The sequence below is a fragment of the Balaenoptera physalus genome (genome assembly GCF_965194825.1).
Source record: "Balaenoptera physalus genome assembly, chromosome: 1".
In the NCBI taxonomy this organism is placed as follows: Eukaryota; Metazoa; Chordata; class Mammalia; order Artiodactyla; family Balaenopteridae; genus Balaenoptera; species Balaenoptera physalus.
The window spans coordinates 84,495,023-84,510,580 of NC_138882.1; positions in this window are offsets into that span (position 1 = coordinate 84,495,023).

Genomic DNA, 15,558 nt, shown 5'->3' on the forward strand with positions numbered 1-15,558 from the left:
ATGAGGTCGTCCCCTCTCTGCTCCGCCGGCCCATCTGCGTGTCTGCCCACAGGGTCAGCTTCCCAGGACTCCTGGCTCTCCCCTCCCACCGCCGCGACCCCCGCCGCTGAATGAGGGAAGGAGCACGCTCACATACTCACTCACAGACACACACACTTGGACTGCAAAGCCCCACCTCACAGGCCACCCCATAACCCAGACACAGTCTCCATCCCAGACACTCTCGCAGAGGATACAAACACAGGTCACACAGAGATGTCCCTACAGACTCAAAGTCGCAAATACGCAAGACACCAATGTCCCGGGCCCGGAAATGCACGAGCAGAGCTGCGAACCCACGTGCATAGACCCCGACTACACGCACACGCGTGGATATGGTAACTCAGCCTACGAGGCTAAGCAGGGACCTGCCCAGCGGAGGGCGGAGGCGGACAGCAGCCTTGGAGGGGCCAGAGCCCACAGGCCCAGGGCTCAGGCAGCCTCGGGACCCTCGGGACACCTGCAGGGAGACCTCTTGATCCCTGCCTCTCCAAGACCCTCTGCCCGACAGCCCCTCCTAACTGCACAGCCCCCGCTTTCCTTCCTGGCGAAGCCCCAGGACAGTAGCCAAAGTCTGCTCCCCCAGGCTCTCCCTCTACACAGCTCTTGCCCCCAGGTACATACCTGTCCTCCCTGCTTGCCTACAAGTTTCCAGCACCTCTGCTCTTATCAGCTCGGCGCCCCACGCCTCCCTCCCCCATTTTGCCCCCCAACTCTCACACCCCTGTGTCTTCCGCCTTATCCTTCTGTTCACCTGTCCCACCTGGCCTTCGCCCACTGCCCCCCACTGCCCTCAGGCTCCTTCCCCTGCACGTCCGGCAGGCCCCGACCCCGTACCCCAGTCTTGGAGCAGCAGCAGCCCTGGCCCCGTGTCTCCACAGGCCTGGCCCCCTCAGCCCTGGCTGCCCCCCAGGCAGCTCTGGCCTTCCGCCTTCAGCCTGGGGGCCCCAGGCTGCGGGCATCCCCCCTACACACTCAGGGGGCACAGTGTTGGGGCTCTGGCCCTGCTGCGGCGAGCCTCGGGTCTGCGGGGGGCCGGGCTGGAGGCTGCTGTCCCTGCTCCGTCTCCCCCGGAGCCGGGTCCCTCTCTGCCTTCAGCCTGAGCCCCTCCCCACCCCCACCCCATCCCCACTGCCCCTCCTCTCAGGGCCAGGACCCAGACACTGAGACAACTGGGGCGGGGACAGGGGAGGGCTGGCGGCCGGTGAGAGGAGGGCAAAGCTGGGGGGTCGAGCCCGCCCCTTTCCCAGCCTCTAGAATCTTCTCCCAGCCTTAGACCCACCCCTTACTCCCTCTCAAACACTGATGAATGAGTGAGGTTCTGGGGGTGGGGAGAGGCATCTGCTTCCCTAAGACCAACTCTGGGGATCCAGGGCCAGAACGGAGAGGCCTGGGGTCTGATTTGGGGGTCCCAGGGAGGGGCGCAGAGCCCCACTCTCCTAGAGGAGTCGCCGTCCCAGGCGCTGAGCCGGGCCCAGCGTGACGGAGCTCATCCCATTAGTTTGGTCACGGCCCCAGCAGCCCCCTCACCATTCACAGTGTCACTTTCCAAAGCTGTTCTCTCTATTCTTGTTGGGACAATGGAGTGGGGCCGTCCGGGCCGGGGAGGTGGCCAGAAGGCAGGAGGTGGGGATCCAGCCTCCACTGCCCAATCCTAAAGAGAAGAAAGAAACCCGGGCCCCTCCCCTAGCCGGGCTGACCATCTAAACATGAGAAAAGTGGGGGACTGCCCTTTCACCAGAGGAGCCTGGGACTCAGGAAGGTGCTGACGTTCAGACCTAACTATTTCTGTAGGACCTCCCTCCTCTAAACTGCAGCCTCCCCCCCAAAAGCAAAGTTTCTGGAAAGATGAGGTGGGGGGGTTGTCTGTGAGAAAGGATGAGGAGAAAAAGCAAGGTAGAGAATCTAGTTGGGGCAGAACACAAGGACCCAAGCATCCAGGCCTCTGTCCCTAGAAGCTCCAGCCAGTCTGGCCCCTGACCCAGTCTCCCCGAGTCCCCTTCCCCTCTCTCTTTCTCCTTGGCTTTGCCCGTTCAGGCTGTGCCCCTCATCTCTTCAGAACAAACCCCCATCCTCAGCCTTCTCCCCGACAGGTTCAGCCTCCTCTCTGGCTCCCCACCTCTTGCACAGGCATTCAGAATCAACTCATCCAACGCTGCCTCTCCCAGCTCAGGCCCCTCCTCCTAGACCGGCAGTCCTGGGGGGTGACTGAGCCTGGGCTACCCCTAAGTGAGATTGCCTTGTGGGAAGAGAGCCTGCAGCCTCTCCACTGGGCCTTCCTCACCCAGCCCTGCATCTGTCCTGGAGCCTCCAATGCAGGTTCTCACCCCTTCCCCGGGGTGGCCTCCTCAATCAGTGCAGCCTGGAGAGGGAAAGGATCACAGGCCCTGAGGTCAGGAAGATGTGGTTCAAATCACTTACAAGCTGTATCCTTTGTAGGCAACCTCACCTCTCTGAGCCAGCTTCATTGATAAAATGGGGGTGGATGTGATAGAAACAACCTCCCCCTCATGACTGGGAGGATTAAGTGAGGCAAGGGCTTAGGATAGAGTGTGGCTCAGGTGAGCATTTGCAGTGCTTGGTCTTGCCCCCCTATCTGGTTTTCCTCCTGTCAAAACCCCTCTCCAGCACTTACTAAGAAGATGTCTCCTTATCTGCTGCACTTATGCTGTCACCTCCTAATTCACACTCCAGAGTGGCCCACAGGACAAAGCACGACCAATACAGAAGACCTGGGTTCAAGTCCAAGCTCTGTCATTAACCAGTCATCTTGCCTTGGACTGGTATCCCTCACCTCTGAGATATGCCCCCCTGTAAGATGGGAGGAAGGGCAAGACCTGCCTTTCAGGGTTGTGATGATCAGGTGAAATGCTTTGTATTGATACTTTAAGGGCCAAGTGCCACTCCTTCTCCTCCTCCTTTTTAAGAACAGTTTGAGGGGGCTTCCCTGGTGGCGCAGCGGTTGAGAATCTGCCTGCCGATGCGGGGGACACAGGTTCAAGCCCTGGTCTGGGAAGATCCCACGTGCCGCGGAGCAACTGGGCCCGTGAGCCACAACTGCTGAGCCTGCGCGTCTGGAGCCTGTGCTCCGCATCGAGAGAGGCCGCGACAGTGAGAGGCCCACGCACCGCGAAGAGGAGTGGCCCCCGCTCGCCGCAGCTAGAGGAAGCCCTCGCACAGAAGCGAAGACCCAACACAGCTAAAAAAATAAATAAATAAAATAAATAAATTTATTAAAAAAAAAAAAAGAAAAGAAAGAGGCAGTGGGGTGGCCTTAGCGGGGAGTTTGCCTAAAAAAAAAAAAAAAAAAAAAAGAACAGTTTGAGGGATAATTTACATACCTTAAAGTTCACCCATTTAATCTGTACAATTCAATGGCTTTAGGGTATTTACCGAGTTGCACAACCATCACCACAATCTATATTTTAGAACATTTTCATCACCTCCAAAAGAAACACTGTATCCATTAACATTCACTACCCATCTGCCCCCTCCTTCACCCCTGCGCCTGCCAGGCAACCAGTCTACTTTCTGCTATTTTCTGTCTTTGCCTATTCTGGACACCTTTTATAAGTGCACTCATACTACATATGGTCTTTTGTGTCTGGCTTCTTTCACTTAGCATGATGTTTTCAAGGTTCATCCACGTAGTGAACACATATCAGTACTTCATTCCTTTTTATGGCTGAACACTATTCCATTGTATGGCTATATACCACATTTTGTTTATCCATTCACCAGATGATGGACATTTGGGTCGTTTCCACTTTTTGACTATTATGAATAATGCTGCTGTGAACATTCATGTACAGTTTGTGCGGAGACGTGCTTTCGGTTCTCTCAGGTACATACCTAGGAATGGAATTTCTGGGTCATATGGTAACTCTGCACTTTGAGGAACTGTCAAGCTGTTTTCCAAAGTGGCTGCAGCCAGGTACATTCTAAGCACTCCTCAAGACAGGAGTTAACTTTATTGGTCCCAGGACCCTTTGAGAATTTGGTGAAAGCTTCCCCAACCCCCAGCCAAGGAGACTTACATTTGCATACACCCCCTGAGCCCCAGGTTGAGAGGTGCTATCCCAGGAATAGGGCTCCGAATAGCCTTTTTCTTTTTGGCCACACTGTGTGGCATGCGGGATCTTAGTTCCCCAACCAGGGATCGAACCAGCACCCCCTGAAGTGGGAGCCCAGAGTCTTAACCACTGGACCACCAGGGAAGTCTCCCGAATAGCCTTGATGCTCAGGAAATGCTGGCAGGATTGAATTGCTGAGAGCTGCCCTCTTTTCCTCCCTCCCTATTAAAAATTGGCCTAACCCTGAACAGCTGCAGGCTCTTCTGGAACAACTTCCCTAGAAGGTGCGCCTAGCAGATGAAATCCTTCTGAGGGCCCCTCTAGCACACCTGGGACGGTGTCTCTTTTCTCTCTCTCTCCACAACCCTCCTCTCACCCAGGATCTGTATCTCTTTTCATACCCTTTTTTCTTCCTCCATCTTTCTCTCTCTCCATCTGTCTCCCCGTCTGTGGCAGGCAGAATAATGGCCCTGAAGAGATCCATGTCCTCATCCCTGAACCTATGAATATGTTTGGTTACATGGCAAAGGGGAGTTAAGGTTGAAGACGAAATTAAGGTGACTAGTCACCTGACTTTAAAAGAAGGAGATTATCCTGGATGAGCCAGGTGGGTGCATGTCATCACAAGGGTCCTTAGAAGTGGAAGAGGCTGGCAGAAGTCAGAGGGAGAAAGGTCAGAGTGATGTGATGGGAGAGGGAGCCAAGTTTCTGTCGCCCATTTTGGAGAGGAAGAGAACAGAGAGGCAAAGAATGTGGGTGACCGCTGGAAACTGGAAAAGGCAGGAAAGGACACTCCCCTGGAGCCTCCAGGTAGGAATGCAGCCCTGGGAACACCTTGCTCTTAGCCTGGTGGGACCCAAGTCTGAAGTCCAACTACAGAGCCCTAAGATAGTAACTTTGTGTTGTTTGAAGCCATTACTTCTGTGGTAATATGATACAGCAAATAGAAAACTCTACAGGATCCCTGTATATTCTATCACCAACACTGTCACCCCAGCTCCTCATTTCACCTCTGAGTGGGTTTCTTGTGCATCTCGCCAGCTGGAGAGTGAGCTCCACCAGGACAGGGACTTCACATGATCCCCGCTGGGTGCCCAAAGCCAGAGCAGGTGGCACTCTCTGTCAGCACGGGGTAAAGGGAAGATGAAAGGAGAGCCAGCCAGCTTTGCAAAGCCATGCCTGACCTCCCTCAGCTCTGGTCCACATCCTTCTCTCTCCCGTGCAGAGCTGGGCAGAAAGCCTGGGGAGGCTGCTCCCGCCCACGGCCCGCGCCTGTACCCTGACACCGCCCCATCCCGAACGGTCCCTCTCCTACTAAGCTCCCCACGCCCTCGGGGGTATTGTCCTCACCCTGGGATGTTTCTTCCGAAGCCCCGCAGGACCTGATCCCTGGCAATCCCTCCGCTACCCACCCACCCCCACCTCGCCTTGGCCCTCGCCGGTCTCTGGCACTTCGCACTCTGTTCCTTCTGCTGGGCGCATCTTCCCTCAGTCTTCCCTTTCTTTGCTGAAGCATTTTCAAATAAATCCTGGACATCATCTCATTCCACACCTATATACTTATGTGCATCTTTTTAAAAACACATTTTTTTCCGTAGCTGTAATGTCATTATCATATCTAATAAAAGCAATGTTACCAAGTTCAAGCTCCTGCTCTGGATTGATTGGCCTGCCCCACAGCAAGTGGATGAGATGTTGGGACAAGGTAGTAGCGACTTCATTCAGGAAGGCCGCCGACTGAGAAGGTGGCAGACTAGCACCTCAAAGAACCATCTTCCTAGTTAGAGTTCTATACTAAAAGGGGAGGGGGAAAGTCCTGGTTCCAGCCAGACCCCAGAGGGGATATGTCAATTTCTTCCTGCAGCCATTCCCAGGTGGGAATGTGAGCTAAATAAAGGTATTTTACCTTAAGGTTCATTACCTGGGATGCAGGGTTCCCATTATGTATAATTTAAGTTTATAGGCAACAACCCTTTAGTGATTAACTTTGTATTCTATTGATATTATAAGGTCCTTTCCTATTATAATTCCCCACTGTCAATGACCCATTCCACAGTCCTGTGTGAAAAGGGATGAAGACCGCTCTAGTCCTGCTGAACTGTGCCTACAAAGAGGTGATTATGGAATGGAAATTAGAATCGTTTAGTCAGTAGTACATTCCTCTTTCCTTTTTTTATCGACAACTATTTGAACCCGATGAAACCCCTTAGCCCTTTGTTGTCTAATTTGTAGTCGGACTTGGAGTTTTGGTTCCAGTTGCCCGTACATATCTATTAATTTTAACTTTCTGACTGTGCCATAACTATACAAGATTCCTGTGCTATTCATTTGGGCAAGATTAAACAAGTAGGTTGACCCTTCTCCAGCTACAATGAAGTTACAGTCTCAATACTTTTTTTTTTTTTTAAAGAGCAACCTTAAGCCTTCTAAGAGTTCACAGACCCGTTGCTCTCCAGGCCTCTTAGGAGCTGGGTTGTTCTTTGCTGACAGTGGTGCTGCTTTAATCCGAGTGTGATGAATCCATGGCTTTACCCCAGTTAATCCCACAGACGAGTGCATGGTAAGTAATACAACATGTGGTCCTGTCCACCTTGCAAGCAGCTGATGTTCAGGCCCTTGTTCTCTCCAAGTTTTAAGCAGCACTCAAGTCTCCTCTGGGTTGGAAAGGACGTAAGGCTGCTTCAGTTGGATAGGCAGAGCTGTTGGAGGTAAACTCATGATCAGAGGTTAGTATAGTGCCCGAAGCTTTAACATAATTGACAGCTGCCAGGTCTTTCAGAGCATTTATACATTCTTCTGCCCAAGCAGACACCTGGAATGGCCTACCATACAATATTTCAAAGGGGCTTAATTTAAGCTTGCTTCTGGGAGCCACTCTGATCTGTAGCAGGGCAACTGGCAAGACCTTATCCCAAGTTAAATTAGTCTCTTGACATATTTTAGCAATGCTCCTATTTAAGGCAGGATTCATTTTCTCGGTTTTTCTTATTGATTGTGGTCTCCAGGAAGAATGTAGTTTCCAGTTAATGGTAATGATTTAATCCAAATCAGGAGATAATTTCCTTAAGGAGAGCTTTAACCACTTTGGAAGCTTTTTTTTTTTTTTTTTTTTTTTGTCCAGATGGGATATGCTTCCACCCATCCTGAGACAGGGTCTAAACACTAGCAGGTATCTGAAGTTTTCTGCAGCTCAAAGCAGGCAAGTCTATTGGCCAGTCCTTGGTGGGGCAGGTTTCTCTGCGTTGGGTCCCTGTCTGGGGAGGTCTAACAGCAGTCTTTGGGTTATTTTTAGCACGAATCATGCAATTCTGAGTGACTCGCTGAATGGTCTTTTGTAGGTTAGGCCCCATTGCATAGTTTTGACTCCACTGTAAGGTGGCGTCTCTCCCATAATGGGTACCATTAGGAACGTGCTGCATCACAGTGTCCAAGAGTGCCCGAGGGATCAAAACAGTTCCTTGTGCGCTACATTTCCAGCCAGGCGAGGTGTGATCAGAATGAAACCCTACTCTTTGGTCTTCTCTTTGTCCTTTTCTGAATACACCAGCTGGTATTATGACAAGTCAATCTGTGGGAGAAGTGATCCTATCATGGCTCGATAACCACCTTCCTTTGCTGCCTTCTTTGCAGCTTGGCCAGCTAACCAGTTGCCTTTTACATGGTGAGGGACATCAAGGTGAGGTCCCCTCGTTGGCCTTCTGGAGGTTGTAAGAACGAACGATTTTGTACTTCTCAGGAGACTCCAGTGACTGGGATGGATTGAGAGGTTTTCTGTGCCGCTTTGGCACTCACCACAGAGTATGCTGTACCTGTATTTATCAGAAAGTCAATCAGCTCATTCCCCACTGTCAATTTTACCTGGGGCTCCTGTGGTGAAACTGGAATTGGGTGCCTCAAGTCCAATAGTGCCTCAAGTCCAAGGGAGCCCCTGGGCCACTTCATTAAATCAGGGTGTTCCTCTCTTTCCACCTTATTGTTGCAGGAAGGGGGACCCCCTTCCACGGTCTGAGAGTGGGTGCTTGTCTAATGCTCAGAGATGAATTGTCCGAGGAGACACACGTGCTGACAAAGCAAGAGACTTTATTGGGAAGGGGCGCTGGGGCGGAGAGGAGCAGGGGAAGGGAACCCAGGAGGGCTGCTCTGCCACGTGGCTCGCAGTCTCGGGTGTTATGGTGATGGGGTTAGTCTCCAGGTTGTCTCTGGCCATTCATCTTGCTTGGCCCATATTTGGCCTGACTCAGGGTCCTTCCTCGTGTGGCACGCATCTCTCAGCCAAGATGGATTCCAGCGAGAAGGATCCTGGGACGTTGGTAGGACAATATTATGGACTGGCATCTCTTCCCTACTTTTGGCCCCTACCGAATTCTCCCAGTTAGTTTTTGGGGGCAGCACCATATTCCTTATCGGAACCTCCTGTTGTAAGACAAGTTGTTATCATACATCGTGCCTGACCAAGGCAGGCAGCTTTGGTCAATGGTTCCCTAACAATATGAGAGGCTCCAGTTTTTTTTACTGTTTTTCTTATGTTTTAGCCTAGGGCAATCTTTTTTCCAATGTCCTTCCTCCTTACAGTGAGCATATTGTTCCTTCCCCAGTGGTGGCTCACCTCTCTTTGGGTTACTCGCCTTCCAGGAATCCAATGCTGCTGTCAGGAAAGTGGTGTTACATTTTGCATCTTCTTTCTTCTGTCATTGTTCCCTGTTGATGCTACCAACTGAGAAGGTACACTGGGAATGAACCCATCTAGGGACTTCCCTGGCGGTCTAGTGGTTAAGACACTGCGCTTCCACTGCAGGGGGCATGGGTTTGATCCCCGGGCAGGGAACTAAGATCCCACATGGCCACACGGCCAAAAAATAGAAAAAAAAAAAATGCACCACCTAATTTTTGCAACTTTCTCCTGATATCTGAGGTGCTTTGCCCACAAAGGGATAAAATTACCATTCTAGTATTTTCAGGGGCCTCAGGATCTGCAACAGTGTAACGTCTGTAGAGCTGGTAACTATTCATTTGTTTCTTGCTGAATTTCTTGAATTTTGTTCAAACTCATTTGCTTTGGTTCCCCTTTCAAAGTCCTGCCAAGACGCATTTATGGTAGTGCTCTAATAACGGCATTCCTCCCTGATTGGGGTCCCAATTTGGTTCAGCTGTGGGTACTGCCGAGCGGGCTTCAGGTGTACCATTTGGGTCTGTTAGGTGGAGCTGGTACGCTTCTTACCTGGCCATACCAGTGACCATTCTCCTTTCATCTAGAGGATCCTCCCTATAAGAAGGGTCACCAATTAGACGAGTCTGAGGTGGAGAAAGCCCATAGAAACATAGCCAGCTGGCCATTTGCATTTAGATCCCCTAAATAACTGCGTAAGGGAAATTGTCCTGCTCTGGGAGTGGCTCTTTTTTTTTTTTTTTTTAAGTTCAAACGCATTTTTATTTATTTATTTATTTTTGGCTGTGTTGGGTCTTCGTTTCTGTGCGAGGGCTTTCTCTAGTTGTGGCAAGTGGGGGCCACTCTTCATCGCGGTGCACGGGCCTCTCATTATCGCCGCCTGTCTTGTTGCGGAGCACAGGCTCCAGACGCGCAGGCTCAGTAATTGTGGCTCACGGGCCTAGTTGCTTCGCGGCAGTGGAATCTTCCCGGACCAGGGCTCGAACCCGTGTCCGCTGCATTGGCAGGCAGATTCTCAACCACTGCGCCACCAGGGAAGCCCTGGGAGTGGCTCTTGGCCCAAATTGGGTGCCTGGTCGGGTCTTAGATGGTGATACCAAACCAGGTCCCTGTGCCCCAGGAACTAAACACAGGATTTTCTAATTGAACCCTGTAAGGAGGGGGAGACAGTCTGACCGCTTCCTGAGCCCCAGTGTTGGGAATTGGGTCTGGATAGGAATGGGAGGCGGTGGAAGGGGTGGACATATTGGCATAACAGCTGGAGCCACTGGGACAGCCAGCTTGGCCAGAGATTGGAGCAACATACCCTCACCCTCATTCCCTTTCTTTTCTTCCTGTATGACAGATTTTCCCTTGGGTTTTTTTTACCATAAAGTGACAACTGTCTGACTTTTTCTCACCCTGATGTAACAGCACAAATGCTTGCACAAAGAAGATTTCATTATTCTTCCCCACTTCTTCACAGAATAGGTATAGAGCCATTCAAAGACCACCGTAAAACCATAAATAGCAATCGATCATCTCTAACCATTAGAAGGATACCTTTTGCCTTGGCATCCACCAGCCGCACTGGGTTCTGGGGTGGGGCTTTTGGTGATTTTAGAAACCAAGTGGAACCTTTCTCTTCTCCCTGGGAATGTCCTTTCCTCCACTGACATCAGTCTGTAAGTGGAGAAATGGTACCAAAACAAAATGAAATGAAAACCCCAAAGAACAGAAAACCCTAAATAAACCCTCAAGTTTGGTCTTGGGGTTTTACATATCACAAGAACCATCAACTCAACCCCCATGTAATGTGACGCCTCGGAGAGCTGTTGGATCCAGACCAACAACACAGGAGACCACAAACAACGTAATTAACACAGCAAAGGTGACAGTACATGGTGCACAGGGTCCCAAGGTAAACCTGCCTAAACCCCTTGTGGAGATGCTAACAGGTACTATGGCTACATTGTTGCAATAAAATATCATCTTCCTCTCAGTCATGGCTTCACAGCTGTCATAAGGTCACTTATCCAAAATGCGCCCCAGAGGACTTTCTTTACAGATAGTTGAAACATTCCCCAATTTTTAAAGACAGAAATACAAGACAAACAGAACCCAAGTGGCAGGACTTCCGCGGTGGCGCAGTTGTTAAGAATCCGCCTGCCAGTGCAGGGGACACGGGTTCAAGCCCTGTTCCAGGAAGATCCCACATGCCACGGAGCAACTAAGCCCGTGCGCCACAACTAGAGAAAGCCTGTGCTCAGCAACGAAGACCCAATGCAGCCAAAAACCAAAAAACAAAAAAAACCAAATGGCGCACACATGTGCTAGCATCCAGATTAACAAACGAACCGGTTCCAAATTGGGTAAAAAAACCCAGCAATTATTTCCTCTAACAGGGTACGCCACTCGAATACAAAACAAACTGGCTTATTCCAGAGAAAAAAAGCCCCAAACAGAGGTAATCAAGTTCCAGCTGCACACCAGAGCGAGCGACTTACCCTACTGTATTGAGCCCGTCGTCTCCCAGATGTTGATTCTTTGCTCCAACTGCCAAGTGCTGGGGCAGCCAGTGCCATTTTGGGGAACTTTGTGGGGAAGATCCTCAGGACAAGTGGTCCTGGTAGCTGCTAGGGCCTTACCCGAAAATTCCCCAACTGGGTTGGCTGGCCACTAGCAGCAAGGGTCCTAGATGGTTTCACCAAAATTTTTTACCAAGTCCAAGCTCATACTGCTTGCCGAATGACAGGCCAATCAATTGAGAGATGTGTTGCTGGGACAAGTAACAGCGACTTTATTCAGAAAGCCGGCAGACCGAGAAGATGGCGGGTTAACTTCCCAAAGAACCACCTTCCCTGAATTAGAATTCAGGATTCTTTTATACTAATAGGGGAGGGAGTAATGTCCTGGTTCCAGGATGTTAATTTCTCTCTTCCTGAAGCCATTCCCAGGTGGGCCTGGTCAGGATGTTTTCTGTGAGCTAATCAAAGGTATTTTAGCTTAATTCTCTTTTCCTGGAAGGCAGGGTTCCCAGAGATGGGCCATTATGTATAATCTAAGCTTATAGGCAACATCCCTTTAGTGGTTAACTTGTAATAGAATACAGTTTCTTCCCTACTATAGTAACAATAATTTCTTAATATCACCTAATAACTAGTCCATAATAAAATTTCCCCAATTGTTTCAAAAATGTCTTTTTACTCTTTTTTTTTTTTTTTCAGTCGGAACAAGGTCTATACACTACGCTACATTTGGTTATGTCTTAAGGATCTAATTGAGGCAAGCCCTGCCCCCACTCCGCCTCTCTCATATATCATTGAGTTGTTGAAGAGACTATTTAAAATTTCCAGTAGAAGTACCTGTATTCTGAATCTGTTTGATTCCTTTGGTGTTATTATATATGTTCCTCTGTAAATGGATGTTGGCCCTAGAGGCTTGGTTAGCTTCAGGCTCCACTTTTAAGAAAGAAGACCTTATAGGCGGTGCTGTGTGCTGCATACTGCATCTCTTCGGGAGGCAAGCAATGCCTCGTGGTTCCACTTTTAGTGATTCTAAGATTGAGTGGTGGTGGGACTTCCCTGGTGGCGCAGTGGTTGGGAATCTGCCTGCCAGTACAGGGAACACAGGTTTGAGCCCTGGTCCGGGAAGATCCCACATGCCGCGGAGCAACTAAGCCTGTGCGCCACAACTACTGAGCTTGTGCTCTAGAGCCTGCGAGCCACAACTACTGAATCCCACGTGCCTGGAGCCCATGCTCTGCAATGAGAGAAGCCACCGCGATGAGAAGCACGTGCACTGCAACGAGGAGTGGCCCCCCGCTCGCCGCAACTGGAGAGAGCCCACACGCAGCAGCGAAGACCCAACGCAGACAAGAATGAATGAATGAATAAATAAATAAATAAGATTGAGTGTGGGCTTCCCTGGTGGCGCAGTGGTTGAGAATCTGCCTGCTAATGCAGGGGACACGGGTTCGAGCCCTGGTCTGGGAAGATCCCACATGCCGCGGAGCAACTGGGCCCGTGAGCCACAATTACTGAGCCTGCGCGTCTGGAGCCTGTGCTCCGCAACAAGAGAGGCCGCGATGGTGAGGGGCCCGCGCACCGCGATGAAGAGTGGCCCCCACTTGCCGCAGCTGGAGAAAGCCCTCGCACAGAAACGAAGACCCAACACAGCCAAAAATAATAAATAAATAAATAAATAAAAATGAAAAAAAAAACCAAAAAATTTAAACTTTAAAAAAAAAAAAAAGATTGAGTGGTGGCTTCAGGTGGTGACATCCTGATCGCTCCCTCGTAAAATTCCCCATCAGCCTTTCATCTGATAGTTTTATTCATTGATGATAATTTCCTGCCTCAATTTCATTAGGGGTTGCAAAATGGTAATTTTCCAGTTCTATAATTCCTTTCTCACTCATTAACTGGAGTTCTTTTGTAAAGAACTTTCCCTCAACAACTAGGACAATTTGGTAACCCTGAAGTACAATTCATGCAGGAAAGGAGGGACAAATGCTTAGTTCTTTCCTTTGCCAGTATTCAGAGTAAGGAGTTGGTGCTCTACCCAACGTGTTTCTCTCCCCCTCTAGCCCTTTATTCTCCTAGCCCCTTTTAGTATCACTCTGAATGGCTACATTTTGTATGTTCAATGTTTCAAGGGCCTTCATTAATCTTTTTGACAGTTCAGATTGCCCTATCTTAGGCAATGGGAGCTGGGTGTCCTTTTGCTGTTACCCCATTTCTTGATATCTTTGCTTTCCAGCACAAGATGCCCCAGTGCTCATCCTGAGTATTTCCTGCCGACCTGGAACCAACCTTTCCTCCAAGGACCTGGATGCTGGGAGATCTCACTGTTGTCAAACTGTCCGTTGCTTCTAGGTTTTTTCAGTGACATTATAAGATTTTTACTTCACTTATTTTATTTTATACTTATATCTTCTTTTCTCTTTCTCTGGAAACAGTGACTCCTAACGTTTATTATTATACAATATGCCATAGTTTCAAATAACACCAATTCTACTAACATGTACACTACCAAATGAAATGTAACATATCTTTGCATCTTTTTTTGCCCTTAGGGAAAAACTAACTCTTGCAATATTCTCCCTGTATAAAAAATAGACAAACTGTACTTCATCAAAATTTAAAATCTTTGTGTTTCAAAGGACACCATCAAGGAAGCAAAAAAACAAACCACAGAATGAGAGAAAATATTTGCAAACCATATATCAGATAGGGAATTTGAGTCCAGTATATTAAAAAAACAAAACAAAAACAAAAACAAAACAAAACCCTCTCACAACTCAACGGTAAAAAGGCAAATAACACAATTAAAAAACAAAGAAATAATTTGGAAAGACATTTCTCCAAAGAAAATATTCAAATGGCCAATAAGCACATGAAAAGATGTTCAACATTATTAGTCGTCAGGGAAATGCAAATCAAAACCACAATAAGATACCATATCACACCCACCGTGACTGCTACAGTCAAAAGACAATAAAAAGTGTTAGTGAAGATGTAGAGGGACTTCCCTGGTGGTCCAGTGAGTGGGACTCCACGCTCCCAATGCAGGGGGCCCGGGTTCCATCCCTGGTCGGGGAACTGGATCCCACATGCATGCCGCAACTGAGAGTCTGCATGCCGCAACTGAGACCCGGCACAGCCAAAATAAATAAGTAAATAAATATTTTTTTTAAAAATGTAGAAAAATTGGAACCCTCATATATTGCTGGTGGGAATGTAAAATTGTGCAGCCACTGTGGAAAATAGTTTGGTAGTTCCTCTCAAAGTCAAACACAGAGTTTCTATAAGACCCAGCAATTCCATTTCTAGGTATACACACAAAAGAATTGAAAATACTTTGTCCACACAAAGACTTGTACACAAATGTTTATAGCAGTACTGTTCAAATAGCCAAAAAGTGGAAACAGCCCAAATTTCATCAACTGATGAATGGATAAACAAATTGTGGTATATACATTCAAGAGAATATTATTAGGCCATAAGAAGGAAAGAAGTACTGATACACGCCACAACGGGGATGAACCTACTCGAAAATATTACGCTAAGTGAAAGCCACTAGGTACACAAAAGGTCACATATATGACTCCGTTTATATGAAATGTTCAGAATAGATAAATCCATAGAGACAGAATGCAGACTGGTGGTTGCCAGGAACTGGGTGTCGGAGGAATGCTAATGGGTAGGGATTTCTTTGAGGGTGATGAAAATGTTCTAAATTAGATAGTGGCTATGGTTGCACAAACCTATGAATACAACTTTACTCTTTAAAAGGGTGAATTTTATGGCACTTGCATTATAGCTCAATTAAAAAAAAAAAAAGTTTCCGCATTTGTTCCCTAGAGGCCCAAAGAGGAGAACTTTAGTTACCTTGACCCTACCCCTCCATTCTTTTCTTAATTTTACCGGGAGCTCGGGGCGGCGGCAGTGCGCAGGCGCCTTTCTGCGTCGGAAGGCGCGGAGGGGCTCGCCCCGCCCATGCAGGATGACTCCTCCCATTCCCCGGCCTGCCCCGCTTCCCTCTCGCGCGGGAACGTGGGCTGCGGCGAGTCCGCCGGCGCCAATCCTTGCTTGCTGTCCAGGTTTGGTTTCCGCGAGTGTGCTTAGCCGCCACCTGGAGCCTGCCAGCGCGTGGGCGCTCGGGAATGAGCAGGAGTGGGGGCGCGTTACTGTCTTTCCCCGCATAATCGGTTCAGGCAGCGCCCAGTCTTGGGAGCTTTCTGCCAAGCCCTACAAGGAGCGGTCACCAAGCATCGCCGGGCGGCCCCTCCTGACACTC